The 17867-nt window shown below is 37.3% G+C and overlaps 1 long non-coding RNA gene across 1 annotated transcript in view; it reads left to right on the forward strand.

Annotated features, from left to right (window-relative positions):
- LOC122295694 overlaps positions 1 to 17867 on the forward strand; it is a 58381-nt gene extending 40514 nt beyond the window's left edge. The window contains exon 4 of the long non-coding RNA XR_006238227.1: positions 17467 to 17867. This is a non-coding gene — a long non-coding RNA (uncharacterized LOC122295694). The remainder of the gene's footprint in view (positions 1 to 17466) is intronic.

Raw genomic sequence — 17867 nt, forward strand, 5'->3', positions numbered from 1 at the left:
CGAGTGAGAAGGTGGGATCTAAAATTGACTACACTTAGTAGGGCTTAGACGTTGAGGGGTGAGCATGGAGAATCGACCAAGCGAGATATGAAATGTGTTGGGTGGTGACGAGGGAATGGGGTGGGCACTCGGTAGAGATGCACCCATCGAGGTTTGAGTGAGAAGCATTTACTTAAGCAATTGAGTGGGATCTGAAATCAATGGCACTGTGTGGCGTTTGGATGCTAAGGCGTGAGGGCAGAGCATTGGCCTAAGTCACTAGGCGAGATATGGAATCCACCACGTTGAGTGACAAGGGGGGACTAGGACACTTGGGAGAGGTGTTCCCTCTTGCTCCCATCAATGTTTGAGCATAGAGCATCAACTTGAGTAACTAGGTGGGATCTGAAATCAACCGCACTTGGTGGCCTTTGGACGCTGAGGAGTGAGAGCAAAGAATTGACCTACGAGACTAGGCGGTACTTGAAATCGACCTTGCTGGGTGGTGACGGAGGACTAGGACACTTGGGAGAGGTGAGCCCATCGAGATTTTAGTGATGAGCACTACCCGAGCAACAAAGCGGGATCTAACATCAACCGCATTGTTTGGCATTCAAATGCAAATCGACTGAGTAATTTGGGAGGATATGAAATCAACTGCACTTGGTGGCCTTTGGACATATAGGAGTGAGTTTGAGCTTCGACCTAACTTACCACTGGGTTCAAAAATTGATCGCATTGTGTGGCATTAGGATTCTAAGGTATGACATGGAATATCGGCCTAAGTCACCCGGGCAATTTGAAATCAACTGCGTTGGGTTGCGATGGGGGATTGGGACACTTGAGAGAGGTGTTCCTTCCAACGCAGAGCATCGACCTGGATATGAAACTGACCGCACTTGGCAGTGTTTGGATGTTGAGACACAAGCACAGAGCATCGACCAATGGGACTAGGTGAGATTTGAAATCAACCGTGTTGGGTGGTGAGGGGAGATTGGGACAATTGGGAAAGGTGTGCCCGTCGACGTTTGAGTGCAGAGAATTTACTTAAGCGACCATGCTGGGTCTGAAATGGACCACATTGGGTACAATTTAGATGCCAAGGCGTGATCACAGAGCATTGGCCTAAGTCACCAAGTGGGATCTGAAATTCACCATGCTAAATGGTGAGGGGGGAATAGGACACTTGGGAGAGGTGTTCCTTCTAGTGCCTATCCAAGTTCAAGCACAAAGCATCAAACTGGGATATGAAATCAATTGCACTTTGTGGTGTTTGGATGCTGAGGCGCAAGCACAGAGCATCGACCTATGAGACTAGGAGAGATTTGAAATCTATGCTGGGTGGTGAAGGGGGGGTTGGGACACTTGGGAAAGGTGTACCCCTCGAGGTTTCAGTGTGAAGCATTTACCCAAGTGACGGGGCTAGATTTGACATGGACCGCATCAAGGCATGAGCACAGAGCATTGGCCTAAGTCACTAGGTCAGATCTGAAATTGACCATGCTAAGTGGTGAAGGGGGACTGGGACACTTAGGAGAGGTGTTCCCTCCTACGCTGGTCAAGGTTTGAGCGCATAGCATCGACCCTAGTGACCAATGCCTTGCTCTAGTGCCTCAGCATCCTAACGCCACCTTGTATAGTCCATTTCAGATCCTACTTGGTCAAGCGGGTTATTCCCCCTCACCACCCAGTGCAGTCAATTTTAGATCCCACCCTGTGACTTAGGTTAATGCTCTACGCTTGCATTTTGGCATTCAAACACCATCTAGTGCGATTAATTTAGATCCCACATAGTTAGTTTGGCCGATGCTCTATGCTCGTGTCTCAGCGTCTAAACACCACCTAGTGCGGTCGATTTTAGACTTCACATGGTTACATAGGCCGTTACTCTACACTCACGCCTCGACAACCAAACATCACCTAGTATGGTCCATTTCAGATCCAGTCTAGTCACTCAAGTCGATGCTCCACACTTGAACTGTAACAAAAAGAGGTGGGGGAACACCTTTCCGAAATGCCCCAGTCCTAGCTCACCACCCAGTGTAGTTAATTTTAGATACCGCCTGGTTACTAAGGCCGATGTTCCATGCTCACGCCTTAGAGTCTTAATGCCACCTATTGTAGTCAATTTTTGATCCCGCCTTGTCACTCAGGTTGATGCTCCGTGCTTGAACCATGATGTGCACTGGGGGAATACCTCTCTAAAGTGTCCTAGTCCCCCCTCACCACTGTGCAAGGTAAATTTCAGATCCTGCCTAGTGACTAGGGCTGATGATTAGCGTTAGCACCTTGGCGTCTAAAATCCATCCTATGAGGTCGATTTCAAATCTGGCCAAATCATTCTAGTTGATGCTCCCAAGTGTAGTCAGTTTTAGATTCAACCTAGTCACTCAGTCGATGCTTTGCGCTCAAACCTCGACAATGCAGGGGAAATACCTTTCCAAGTGCACTAGTCCTCCCTCGCCACCGAATGCGGTCAATTTTAGATCTCACTTGGTGACTTAAGCTGATGCTCCGTGCTCGTGCCTAGTTGTTTGAACACCACCTAATGCATACAATTTCTGATCCTACCTCGTCACATCCCTATTCCCTATGTCGGTGCACCACGGCAAGATAGACCCTAATAATTCAAAAGAAAATGTTGCAACCTTGGAAGACATAAAACTCACAATCACAAGGGAAAGAGAATCCAAAAGTCATATTCACTAAGTATTCGTGTGGTTATAAGGTCTCAAGCTAATAGAAGGTACCCCTGGAATCGCCTTCGCCCTAGCCCTGGCATTGCCTCCACCATAGCCCCTTTGGCACCCCTTTTGTAGGGTGAGATGATGACGAGCACTCCTTCCTCTATGGTCCTAACCCGCTAAGATACCCCAAGGTGGAGGCACAAGAAGAATGAAGGACTGCCAACCATAGAGTATCTTGTTTAACTGAAGCATATTCTAAAGACAAGGAGGACCAGCCTTCACTCAACAACACCGAGTTCCCACAGGAGATACCCTAGGGAGCAGGATACTTGGGCGGCGTCATGTCGGTGGGAGCTGTGCCCACAGGTTCCTCAAGTTTAGAAAGGACCATCTCGCCCTAATAGGAAAACCTCTTTGGTGCATTTCCCGATGAGTCCTCCAGTTTAATGGGAAGGGAAACCGAACTCATTGCTCCCGACTGGTCCCATATGGCGAGTCGTGCTTTCCTAGGAGGCCTTAGATGCCACGAGGGGCTAAGCGGCCACTAGAGGGCTCGTCGGGTAGCACAGCAAAAAGGTTCTGCTCAGTGGGGGAGGCAATCCCTTTTGAACTGAAAGGACCACCAAGCAGCTTAGGGAAATCCAAATCCACTTCTCCCAAGAGAACTGCTACCCTACCGTTATCTCAGGATGCTTCTGCTACCCCTTTGGGTGACCAAGGAGTGCACCAGGGCGGAGGCGATATGGGAAAATGGCCGATTAGGTCAACAACATCTTTTCCCCTGTAAGACTCTTCTCCCATTCACTTAGCTCCTTCTCGAGTGGATTACGAATTCCTGGACTCCCTAGGGTGTGACCTAATGGCCGATGTCTTCCGTGATCTCGTTTCCTGCCCATGATTATTCAAGTTGACTTTCATTATGTTTTCTCTTCTTTTGTTTTTTTGTTTTTTTTTTGTCCTACCCAATGCTGGAGGTTACCTTATATTGGCTCAGGTCCTTGTAGCCACAGGAATACTTAGTGAATATGACTTTTGGCATTCTTTTTCCATTGTGATTGTGAGTTTTCTTCCTGATTTCCTATCGTCCTTTGAATTATCAGGGTCCACCTTCTCATGGTGCATTGGCCCAGGGAATGGGGTTGGGTCAAGGACTGAACACGTTGAGCGACAGTTAGAGGCCACTCAAGGGTAGGATCTGGAGTCGATTACTTTGAGCAACAGTCAAAGGCTACCTAAACTCAGGCAGGATCTAGAATCGATTACACTAGGTCACAGACTGGGACACTTGGGAGAGGTGTTCCCCACTATGCCCATCAAGGTTTGAGCATGGAGCATTGACTCGAGTGACCAAGCAGGATCTAAAATCTATAAATCGAATGCATTGTGTGACGTTTGGATGCCAAGGCGCCAGTGTAGAGCATTAGCCTAAGTCACCTGGTTGGAATTGAAATCAACTGTGTTGGATGGCCAAGGGAGATTGGGACACTCCTAAGGGGTGTTCCGCCCTGCAACCATTGAGTTTTGAGTGCGGGACATCGAGGCCAAATCTAAAACTGACTACATTAGGTGGCATTTAGAGGGCTGAGGTGTGAGCACGTAGCATCTATGTCACTAGGCAGGATAAAAAATCGACCACGCGGGTGGTGATAAGGGACTAGGATATGTGGAATAGGTGTTCTCCTTTTCTGCGGTCAAGTTTTGAGCATGGAGCATTGAGCTAAGTGAATTGGCCGGATATGAAATCGACTGCACCTAAGTTTCAAGTGTAGAGCATCAGCCTTGGTTGATGAGAAATGTGTTCCCCTTGTGCCCGCTGAAGTTAAAGCATGGAGTATCAGCTAGAGCGACTAGGCCAGATTTGAAATCAAGCACACTAGGTGGCATTCAAAAGCCAAAGGGAAGCACAAGAGCATCGACCTAAGTCACCTGGCAAGACCTAAAATTGACTACGCTAGGTGGTGAGGGGGGACTGGGACACACCACGGTGGCATTTGGACATTAAGAAGCGAACGTAGAGCGTTGGCCTATGAGACTAGGCAGGATTTGAAATCGACGGTGTTGGGTGGCGAGGGGGACTTGGACACTTGAGAGAGAGGTGTTCACCCCTATGCTCGCCGAGGGTTGACCCCAGAGCATTTACCTAAGCTATCAAGTAGGATCCAAAATCAACCTCACTGGTTAGCGTTTGGATGCAGAGGTACGAGCAATGAACATTGGCCAAAGTCACCAAGCGAGATTTGAAATTGACCTTGCTGGATGGTGAAGGGAGACTGGGACAGTTGAGAAAGGTGTTCCCCCACATAAGTCGACTTTGAGCGCGAGCATCAAACATTGTTGAGGCATGTCAGAAGTACAATCAATGCGCATGTCAATGAGTGTTTCATGGTCCTTGAAGAAAAGACCTAATTTTGGCATCGGAGGTGACACAACCAACCCCTACCACCCTTTCTTCCACCCTTGTAGAGTTGTTGTTGCCTGTAAGCTAAACAAGACAATCAACAGAAATAATAGAGTAGAAAGATTGTAACTATTATGATTTATATTATATATATAACATTTTTGGCTTCTTCTTAAGCAAACTATAGAACTGAAAAATCATAACTTTAATGAAAACAAGCCAAATTATTTGATCTTATAGATAAAATAATTTTAATCAATGAGCTCACATAAATGTGAATTCACCATTCAATTTGGTCTCATGTCATGTTTGCTTCTTTAATAGAGCCCCCATACCTGATTGAGAGCAAGCATTCTCAGCATGGTTGAGAGTAAGATGAGCACCTCTTCCAGCAATGTATTGGTTCTCATCCTGAACCACCAAAAAGTGATACATTAAGTAGAAGGATTTAGATGTAGAGAAAGAATATCGAAGTGAATGTCTTTTACTGCTTGCACCTCAGGTTGAATCACTTTTTTAACACCCTGGGTCTTTGAAGGTCTGGGTTTTGACCCATAAAATGCAAAGCATTTTGTAATTTCTTTGTGAACATTTTCTGTCAGAAAACAAGCATAGACTAGTAACCACACATACAGTCATTCACAAAATAGCAGAGCTAGAATCAATTGTGTGCTCATCATTGCAGACATGCCTAATATGTACAAGTCACTCCCTAATTGCAGAACAGATGGCAGCCAATGCTGCTTCAGCATCAGCTATTGCCTCGAGTAACTTAGCTCTACATTGACTTGCAAGATCTACCTTTCTCCTGTATACTTCTAAACATTCTTTTTCAAGCTCAAGCTACATTTTATCCCGATCAGCATTTGATTCACCAATTCGTCCCGAATAATATGATTTAAAGAAAACGGGAAAGAGAAATCATTTTTAGCGAACTATATGCACAATACAATTTCAAAATGAGTTGGGAATTATAACAAAAGGAAAAATGAAGAAGAAAAAGAAACTTATTGCATATTCAAAAGACTCCCAAAGAACCTAATGTTCATATAGAAGGGATCCACATGTTGTTTCCACTTACAGAAGTGGATCTTTTTGAGGATTAGACATATTAAGCAACTGCGCCTGCCAAGAAAAGCAACATAACCAAAAATATTTAGAAATTACAATTCTAAATAGTATAAAAACATTATGGTAATCTAGGAGAAGAAAAGCACCGACTATTTGCAAGAAAACAAGGGAACGAGAAGGAAGTGAAATTAAATGATAAACTGAAATCCAAAGAGATAAGTTCTTTATCCCCTACCATAACTGCAATCGCAACAGCCATTAGTATGCTAAAAATGTTTGGATGAGAAGAAACAGTGTTTCTTGGGAAAGTTTGCTGAGAGTCGAAATTTTTTTCATAGAAAGAGACGTAGCCGTTTGAGCAAAAGGTACCGTTGATGATTTTTTGTTTTTTGTTTTTTTTTCTTTAAATGAGATCTTTGGAACACAGAGATTTGAGTTTCAAATTGTTTCAGAAGCTGAGATAGCTTAATATCCTCTTACTGTCTATTTATTATTCTACAGTATATTTGAAATTTTTGTTTTTTTATAATTTTCTTTTAAGTACTTTTTTAACATATTTAATCATTAAAAAATTTTAAAAAATATGCAACTTTACTAATAATCATTTCCTTAACCATTACATAAAAGAGAATTAAAAAAATAAAAAAATTAGTAAAAGAATGGTAGAAGGGTAGTAAGCCTATAATTATTCTAGAACTAGGTGGTTTGGATTTCCGATTTTGCAGTATAGGATTTTTTCAATAGGACGGCGACATTGAAGCTAGTAATTACAAAGTTTTCATTCTTAGACCTAGTAATTACAAAAATAAGTCGTTCAAAGTGTCGGTTTGAATTGTCTAAGATTTTTATAATTTTTATTTTAAATATTTTATAATATTATATTTTAAGCAATTTGGACAGTTAGAAGAGATTATGTTAATCCACAATATTTAATATTGGGATTTACATTATCTAAGATATCTATGCTATATAGTCCAAGTGCTATATATCTCTTTTTAAGAATCAAGAGTGACAAGGTATAAGAAATTTTATGATTGACAAATCTTATTCATAAGTTTGATGAATCCAATCTTTCATTGGAAATTAATTTCCTTATTAAAGAGTGGCGACTCTAGACTTTGAAAATCAATTTCTAAGGTGTTGCCGGAAGTCTTGGAAAATATATTTATCAAGGTGCGAGAGGGTAATGTTTCGTTTTGGTTTGATAAGTGGATGTCTAATGGACCTTTAGCTGTTTCAAACTCTATGGTCTCTTGTCCACAGTTGAAAGTTAAAGGCTATTGGGTTGATAACGTTTGGGATGAGTGATTGTGAGAAAGCTTGGTTGGTTGCAATCAGGCAAGGGATATTATTGCTGCAGTTCCGGGTCGACGTGAAGGTAAAGATTTGTTAATTTGGTAGCCAAGTAGTGATGGTAAGTTCTCTTTGTCTTCAGCGTGGGATGTGATACAAGTAAAGGGGCCTAAGTTGGAAGGAATGGAATGGATGTGGAGTAATCTTGGAAAGTGAGGTTTAACCGCCTCCCAGTAGATGTTCATGTACAGTCCGTGGGTGTTCCTTTAGTTTCTCATTGCAATTGTTGTGGTTTGGGTGAGATAGAGGATCAAGATCATGTTCTAAATTCAGAAGATATAGCCAAAGAAATATGGAAGAGGGCGTTAGTGGCATTAGGTGTAAATTGCAAAGAGTTTTCGAGTTGGTGGGGATGGGTTTGCTTCTGGTTTGTGTGTGCCAAGAAGTCATCTCAAAAGGGAGTGCTGATTAGGTTGACGCCAGTTTTAATCTCTTGGAAATTATGGAAGTGGCAGTGCTTAGCTAGGATGGAAGGGAGATGTGATTTAGTGGGTAGTGTATGGTTGTCCATTAAAACTTGGTTGCGATTAATTTCTAGGAAGCTTCTGAAGGTTGGGACTGCATCTTGCTTGGACCGTGCTATCCTTGAGGAACTTGAGGTACAAGTTTTGCTTAAAAATTTTCATTGTCCTATGCAGATTTCTTGGAAGAGGCTAAGAGAAGGTTGGTTCAAGTTAAATGTTGATGGCTCTTCTAGAGGTAACCCAGGCAGCCGTGGGGGTGGTGGAGTAGTGCAAAATGATAGAGGATGAGTGGTGGCAGCTTTTTCAGCAAATTTTGATTATGGTACAAATAATGAAGCTGAGCTTCGTGCATTATTTCATTGTTTATTGCTTTGTAGGGACCTGGACATAAGGAAGTTGGAGATTGAGTGCGACTCAATGTTGGTGGTACAAAGGATGGAAATATTTTCTTTTACAGTTTGGTATTTATGGGATTTTTGGAAAGAGCTTATTAAGATTATTCATGACTTCGATTACACATCAGTTTAGAGAAGGTAATAAAATAGCAGATTTTTTAGCAAAGTGGGAGGAGGGGATGAATTGTACATACATCGATACTGATGATTTGCCCCTCCATTTAAGAGGTTTGATTAGATTGGATTATCTTGGCTTGCCTAGCTTTAGGAAATAATGTTTGGGTGGAGTTCACCTTTGTTGCAGGTGTTTAGTATTTTGTTAGTAAGGCTTAGTGGTTTATATATAGTTTTCTTTTGTTAGGTTTTTCCTCCACCATAATTGAGAGTTGTTTTCAATAAAGTTTTGGAGGTGCTGTACTCCTTTAAAAAAAAGAGTTAACTTTATGCAATATAATTTTATTGTTTTTTATTATGTGTTAGAATCAAAATCACATAAGACTAAAAGCAATAAAATTTAAAAAAAAAAATGATTTGTACAAATTCAGGATGCTATGCAATCCTTTTGAAAAAAAAAACTATTAAAATACACATTTTTCTAAGTAGGTTTTACTTTTTTTTAAATATTCTTTTGGAGTAAGTGCAACTTATATTTAGCAATACTCATATTTTATCATTTATAACAAAAAACACATTATATTAGGTGGTCCAAACTAGACGCAGTGCGTAAATAAGTTTTTCACCTCCCAATAAGAGGGCGATACGTATGTAAAAATAAATCCAAATCAACTCTCTTTTCCTCAGTCTAAGTTCTCTCTCTTTGTCCACTCTCTCCCTCCTGACTACAAGTCAAAACCATGTCTTTGTGGGGACTCTCTCTCTTTCTTCTCTCTCTCCCTCTCTACTCAAGCCAAAATTGAGACCCTTTTTCTTAACAACCTGCATGATTTGTTTTATCAAGTAACTTTTGTCAATGACTCAACTTATCTTCAAGAATTTATTTGTAAAACATGTTCAATTTGTTGTAATAATGACCAATAAAGAGATATAAGTTGCGAAATACCTATACTTCCTCATAAGAATTAAGAAGATCCTCCCATGCAGGCACAAAGTTTAGCTTTCAAATACTCTAGTTGTTATCCTATTTTTAGCATCTCATTAGACATGAGATCTCTATTGACCTTTTTAATGGTACAACAAAGAGTTATATACATGACACAGATAATTTTTGTTTGCATTTCTCAAAGATGAAAAGGAACTAGAAATAAAAAAGATATAAAGAAGAAAGAAAGAAAGAAAGATAGATAGAAAGAAAGTAGAGTCAATCCAAAAGACTTATAACAGACTTATTTTGGATGTTGTGGGCACGATTTGAGATGAGAGAGAGGCGACGACGAAATGGTTCCGAGCTTAGAGGAGAGAGAGGCTACAAGTTTGAGATGAGATAGAGAGAGTGACTGTAGAAAGGAAGAGAAGAGCTGATGAGAGAGAGCGAGAGAGAGAGACTCCAGGAGGGAGAGAATGAAAAAGTAGATTCTTTCCTCATTCTACCGTGAATAATGGATACCACTTATGTGTCTAATTTTTATCCAATTTGAAGTTTTTCTCTTTTATAAAATCTCACCCACTCCAATCTAAACACTCAAATAATCATATTCATTTTCATTTTCACAATCCAACTATCTATAAGATAATAATCTCATGTGTACATAGATGGTAACATCTTATATTTAAATAAAAATGTCATATGTACAATCAATAAAAATTCCATATCTATATATAATATTATAATCTCAAATGTGGGACAAGAAATAATAAAATACTAGTTTGAAATAGCTACAATTCTTTTCATATATGGAATGTAAGATGAATTTAGTATAACTAATATTTTATATAAAAAGCATTTAGCTAATTCAATGTGGGCTCAATTTAATCAACATTCCATAAAATATGAAGAGCACTGACATTTAGCTAATCCAATGCTAGTGCTTGAATGTACTTGTTGTACTTTCTATAATCATCTTTAGTTAAAAAATATTATATTTACCATTTTGTTACTTGGTCGTGTTTTTTTGTAAGTTTTTTTGCAATTTCATGTAACATTTTCTCAGCCTCTTTGTCAAATAGCACCGACGATGTTGATCTCAAATTATCAATCGGTTGCATATTTATCCGATACCTAAATAATTACCAAAACACTTAGTAAATAAGCTACACATTAAATTAAATATAAATGTTCACGTGTGTGTTTGTGCAAATGAATGTATACACATAATTTGTTTTGTAAAATTACTTTGGTACAATTAGTTTTGGTTCTACCTTACATTGTTCACACCAAGAAGATCCTTCAATGAATTTACTTTTGTTTTGCATATAAGGCATGAACTATAATACCATCAAAATTTAATGTCTATTTTTACAACTTTACATAAGCACATGACTAATAATTCCTACAATATTAAATTGTTATTAATTATTATAAAAAGTGTATAAACTTAAAAAATAGTATAGTGTATTAAATTGAAAACACAAAATCAATACGTTTGACTCTACAGATCCATTCGAGTTCTTTAAATTCAGAAATTTTTTTCTATTGTGGAATGGAAGTTCTATATTAGATATCACCGGTTGCTCTGGTTTCAAGGTTTTGACTTCCATTCGTGAGACATTCTGAAATCTAATTCATTCAAAATATGTTAATAGATATAATTAATATGATACTGATTCATTATTTAGAGAATAAAAAATAATAAATGTTATTATTACTTATCCAAATTCTTCATAAGTTGGGAATCTCAAGTTTATGCGCAACTTTGTCGCATCTGTCGCATCTCAAGTTTATGCGCAACTTTGTCGCATATGTTGAATATATATTGAGATCTCTATTTACTTATCCAAATTCTTGATAAGTTTTTTCTATATCACCATGTTCGTATACAAAATAAAAACCACCCTTTCACCATTCACAGACTCAATGACAGAGTCATATATTCTCCTCTATTCAACATTAAGATTAACAAATAACTTGTAATGTTCCTCATTTAACCCAACCCTATTACAGTCTAACTCCTCTTGTAACAATCTGTTATTGTTTTCCCCAATTAGTAATACATCTAGATACACCATATTTTCAAACTCTCTTAACAATCTTCCATTTCTTACCAACAACTATTCAATTTCACAAAAGTGCATAGTTTTTTTATTTGTATCTCAATAAGATGCAAGTGAAAAAGAAAAACTCTTCCTTGGCGATGAAGAATGTCTTCAGATAACAACTCATAGTTAGCAATCCATTATTTATAAGGATCCATAGCCTCACAAAAAATTAATATTGTGACAAACAATTCACGCAATTGCTTTCCAGATGCCCATTGTGAAGCATGATTTAGAGCTTCATGCCATTCCTTATCATCAAGTAAACCAAGGGCATAACATGTTGACTTGAGATATGGGTACAATATGTTATCTATTGTTCTTATTTTTTCAAAAGATCGAGCTCCTTTAACTATATTAAGAAGTATGTGTAAATAAAATCATTCACCACTTCCAGGATGTGAGTAATATATTCGGCCTACACATCGTCCTTACTTTCTCAAATTCAATTCCTTATCTCCATTATTACAAACCCATTCGGATGGAGAACTAGAATATGTTAAATTTCTTGCTTCCTCATACATAGCATTTGAATGCTCATTTTCAAGATGGAAACTTAGTCTCTCCACTGCCGGTTCACAATAATGAATGTCAAACCGAAATATTCTCCAACATGCTTCCGTTGCAGATACATATCTACAATCTAAATACGATTTAATCATATTAATATTAGTAACATGTTGTGATCCTATAGAACCATTTATATGAAGATTTTCTTCTAGAATTACAATCGCACGGTCAGGTCCTTTATTTTTGTATTTGAACAAATACTTAATAGATATTGAACGATTGCACCATTCTACATTTATATGCGCTTGATATTTCACCAGTAGGTTCATGTTGTAAGGAACAATAAATCTGTTGTCCAACTTAACAACATTCATTTCAATATACATATCGAGATCATCTCTTCTCCTATATACTGCAAATCCATCTTCATCAATTGACGTCTCCCTATTAAATTTGTTCGAAAAAATTTTACTATACTTGTTATTAATCATACAACTTATTGTTGGATTTATAAATCCACATGGACCATAAACCATATATTGGGATCTTCGTTAACACCTGGGATCTTTACGGATATTTTTCTATCTATTTCAGTCTGAGTTGGATGCTTGTCATCATAATGTAAAAAAAGCAATATATGTGCATGAGGTAGTCCTCTCTTGGTATTCAATAGTGTAGATAACTATACACACAATATAAGTCTAGTTAGATATGCACATATATGTCTAGTTTAAGATACAAATAAATATAATAAATGATAAAAATTATTGTCAGCAAGCAACCTCCCTAAGTGTTGGCCATGTTTTAAGTCATGTAGAAGTTGATTGAGTTTAATTTTAAAAACTCTTATGACTGTATCTGGTCGATCCTTTGCTTTTTGTCTAGGGCTCTTAGACAGAAAAGTTTCAATTTCTGTCAATTTTGCACTGCATGTGAATGTTATATTGGCCACCTACAAATGGCCTTTACATCTTGATAATTCTCAACCATATATCTTGGGCTTCTTGTGAATTTGAAGGTAATACAATTCTCTTTCCAATAGATGCAGTAGTTGTATCTCCTCTCAAAACTGCATTTCTCAATCCACTATATAACTCAACCCTTAATTTATGTTCGTTTCTTATCACCCACATCAGCCGGGTTTCTTTAATACATGTGTATGCATTAAGAACAAATTGTTGGCATAAACGATTGTCATATATTAATGTGTCCTTCTCCTTCACCTTCTTGCAATTTATATGCATAATATTCCCTCATAGTAATGAATTCCTTCTTTTTTTATGTACTTCTATGATCAGTTCTATGTAAAATACCAAGCATAAATCCATCTTCTTCATATGGAAAAAGAAGAGGATACTGTAATGCCATATATGATGGATGCAACTCATTAATCATTTTCAATCCACCTCCTTTATATTGGACAACAATATCCCGATGAGCATCCTCAATATTACCAATGTCACCAATAATAATTGCAGCAATCTCATAACAATTGGGTAAATTATGTTATATTCCATCTTTTGTTTTTGAACTAATAAGATGTAATCCCATTTTATGAATATTATTATCTGAGAAACGGTCCCTTACCATACGAAGACCTTTCACCAATCCATTCATTTCATTAAGTATTTGGACCAATGCAGTAAAAATTGATGATTCAATATTTTTATTAGAGGTGTTGTGATTCAATACACTCATTCAATTTTCTACTTCATTCTCAGTGTCATAGAAATATAACTATGCAAATTGAGGATTTGAATCATTTATTGGATGTAGGGTTCCAATTTTATGATGAGTTTGACCATTAACTCGAAAGATGTAAGGACCGCCTCCATCATTGATATTCTTGTCTACATTTCCACCCGTTGAAGTCATAGCAAGGACGATATTATAACTTTGTATTTGTGTCCTAAACTTTTATTAACATTGCCCACCCATAGGACTTAACAGTTCTTCTAAGAGAGAAGGTGGCATCTTAAATAAAGGTAACAAAACTTGACCCTCCATACAATAGAGAAATTCTCGGTTGAGTGGGCATCCTTGATTTTTGAGTTCTTTCTTCATACCATAATATTGCTTTACGCTACTCACATTCATAACATGGAGGATCAAAATTCCAAGGCTCTGTATATTTTCCTGGAATGTAGAAAACAAAACCAAAAAACATCATTACTATTAATCCTATTGTGAAAAATGATGTCATTATACATGAATTATGTAATTAAGTCATTTACTTGGTAGTTCGTCAGTTTTACTATTTCTGCTTCGTTTACCATCAACACACATTCTTGTTCCACTTCCTATATCATCCATTATCGTTCGTCTACTACGTCGCACAAGTATGTCATTACTTATACTGTCACTACTTTGTTCACCATCATGACGCATTCTTGCTCCACTCCTTATATCATTTACAATCGTTTGTCTTCTATGATATACTAGTCTAGCATTTTGCATTTTTAGTTTTATTGAAGAACATAAATGGTCACCTCAAAACTATTAATCTAATTCAAATAAAATATACATAAATGGCCGACCTCTTTCACATTAATTTTATAATCCAAGAAAAAAGAGATGAAAGAAATAGTATACGTATTAAAAAGAATGCAAGAAATCACCCAAACTGAACGCCTGAAAAGGCCCTGAATGAACGTTTGAGAACCTTCAGATGTGGTAGAGATTTACTTAAAAAGAGAATGATAAAGAACATCCGTCGTTATTGGAGAGTGAAAAAAATGAGTAATCAGTATAAAAGGTACGTGTTTGAAGCTTTAGAAATACGTGGTTATATATTTTCTTTAATTTGCACCGCTTGATGTTTGGTTCTTCAATTTCCTTTTGCACCGCTCGACATTTTGGGCCTTTTTTTTTTAAATTTTATTTCGTTGCCTTTTTTGGTGCCATTTGATCTGCAAATTAAAATAAAAATTAAATGGTTTTGCAAATTGAAATAAATGGGTTGGTGGATTCCAACCCTGTTTTGATTGGTTATTTATTCCTGATTTTATTGCCCTTTTTCAGTTCCATCTCAAGTATCAAGTGTAAATAAACGGTTTTTTATGTCAATTTTTGGGGAAGGAATCCAAGGTTTTCCCTTTTTTGGTTAAAATAAATAAAAGTGTGGTGTGTGGACTTATTTTTAGAATTTTTCAATTTTAAATAGGGAAGACTAGAAGTTAATTTCCAACCAAAGATTGGATTCACGAAACTCATGAATAAGATTTGTTCATCATGCATTTCTTCATGAGCTTTGCTACACATAATCTCACACACCACACTTCTTAAACTAATTGGATTTTTCTACTCATTCTTCATATAAAAAACATTTGGTAAAAGAAAACAAAAAGTGTGGTGTGTGGGTTTATGTTTAGAATTTTTCTTTCTCCATAGTCAATCACACAATTGGATGAAAATTTTTATAGCTCGTCACTCTTAACACGCATTTATCAATATTAAATATTGTGGATTAACATGCATTTATAGATAATACAAATTCCAATATTTAATATTGTGGATTAACATGCATTTATCTCTTCTAACTGCCTACTTCTGCGATGTAGATAATACAACAAAAATCTTATGTGCAATCATTTTTACGTATTCTTTCGTGCATTTCACTGATGTGATTGGTTGTGTATTAAAAAAAATTGATCCAACCAATAATATCAATAGAGTGCGCAGAGAGCACGTAAAAATGAATGTATGTAGCATTGCTCATAATACAAATCCCAATGTTTGTAATTTGAATCAGAAATACTTTGGGATCCAAATTTGGGTCTAGAAGAAGTGTCCCGAATGGATTTTTTATTTATTTAGTAATTAATGAAATTTATTTATTAATGTTGTGAATTTTTTATTTATAAATAAATATTTAAGATTATGAAAAAAGGAAAATGCTATGTCCCTACGAATTTTTTACAGAAATTCTCCACCGACTGACTCGGCTGCTGCCAGGTGGATATTAAAAAAATAAAATAGAATAACGAACTGAAAATCTCCAATCTCCCTCGTCTTCCTCATCTCTACGTACAAAACCTGAAATTTTTATTTTTCCAATCTCTCTCATCTCCACCCACGAATCTTGAAAATTTTATCTCCAATCTCCCTCATCTCCCTCATCTCCAAGCCTAAAATTTTTTTCTCCAATCTCCCTCTTCTCCACCTACGAACCCTGAAAATCGAAAATCCCTAATCTGCCTCATATACCTCATCTCCACCTAAGAACTCGAGAATCTCCCTCATCTCCTTGAACCACACGAATACATCTCCCTGAACCACGAAACCTCGCCTGAACATATCCCCGAGCCATCTTGTCTCCCTCGAGGCATCCTCTCAACATCTGATCTAAATTTCTGCCTATCAAACTTGGATTGAGCGGAGAGAGAAGAGTGCAAAGTGTCTTCAACAGCAAATTTCTGCTGGCAGTGAATTTCTGTAAGCAATCTCTCCTAGCTAGGTGATTCTTTGTTTTTTTTAGTTTCCATCATTCTTGGAAAGTTTCCTCGATGAATCTTGTTCACTCAAAGTTTTTGCCTTCAGTTTTTTGGTTTTTGGTTGTTGATTGGGCGATATTTGAGAAATCAAGCTTTCCTTTATTATTTCAGTTGGCTTCTTTTTTAAAAAAAATAAAAATAATGTCATCTGAGTTTTATTTAAATATCGCAACCCATATACTGAAAGTATACATAAGAGAATACCTAGTTAAGGAGTGGAATGGGAATAGGAATTCAAAATACAAAAGAAGAAAAGCTAGTATTGCTATGGACAGTTGACCAGCTATACAGAGATTTGAGGATAGAGGTTTTTAGCTCTTATAATGTTCTCTCTCAGCTTTCCTTATTTTAAGTTGTAAATTAGGCATGCGTTTTTTATGGTTGGTTGTGTGGTAGATGTGAATTTCATTATTTTCAACTCTGAATGTATTTAGTCCTATTGTAGTTTGAGCTGGTGCAGGGTTTCAAAACCCTCCAAATGATGGCTCCCATTTCTCACATTATCGCATATTCTTATAAGAATCGGCTTGATTGAATGATCCACGATATTGCATTCCCAATGTGATTGTAGGTTCCTGTGCCTGAGAAACCACACAAAGAGGATTTGTCGAAAATTTAGGAATGGAAATGGAGTGTGAAAAAGGCAAAGAAGATTAAGTTAGAGAGGCATTCTCAACGATGTGATACTAAACTTAAACTTTCTGCAAGATCTCCATTTCTTATATCCTGAGCTTAATAAAAAAAATTGGAATTCTTTTTGAAACAATGATAAGTCCATGGATTTACTTGCTAATCTATTGAACTCTTGATATTGCATATGGTGCCACCAAAAAGGGAAAAAAGGCCTTTGTGTGTAAACTTTTTTATATATTTTTGTCTAGACTTTGGCTGACAGTTGTGTTCAAGAATATGCTTTTCCTCTCCTGACTCTTAATATTGACCAATATGCTTTTCCTACTCACATAGGTGGCTTGGAAAATGAGAGATGAGGAGGGCTTTTACCATCCCCACAATGTGGATTTCCGTGCCTAAGCATACCCAATGCATACACATTTGAATCATTTGAGTTTCGATCTCCATCAAGGAATGCTTGAGTTTGCCCAAGGGCAACCTTTAGGGAAGTCTGGCTTACACTGACTGAAGATACATTTAGCAAACCTGTATTCAGGTGGTGTTGAGAAGCTGTCACACGATGGACGTCTATGGGCACATGGGTTGAAAGTATTTTTATGCTTTGGGTAGTTCTGAGATGTATTTTAATATTGACATGTAATGGATGGGCAGTTTTATGGTTTGGGCATTTCTTGTTGTAAATTTGTAAAAATTTTACATTTGAGAATGAATGGACAGTTTCAGATTTTTGTATA

Source organism: Carya illinoinensis, chromosome 15, assembly GCF_018687715.1.
Source record: "Carya illinoinensis cultivar Pawnee chromosome 15, C.illinoinensisPawnee_v1, whole genome shotgun sequence".
NCBI classification, from domain to species: domain Eukaryota; kingdom Viridiplantae; phylum Streptophyta; class Magnoliopsida; order Fagales; family Juglandaceae; genus Carya; species Carya illinoinensis.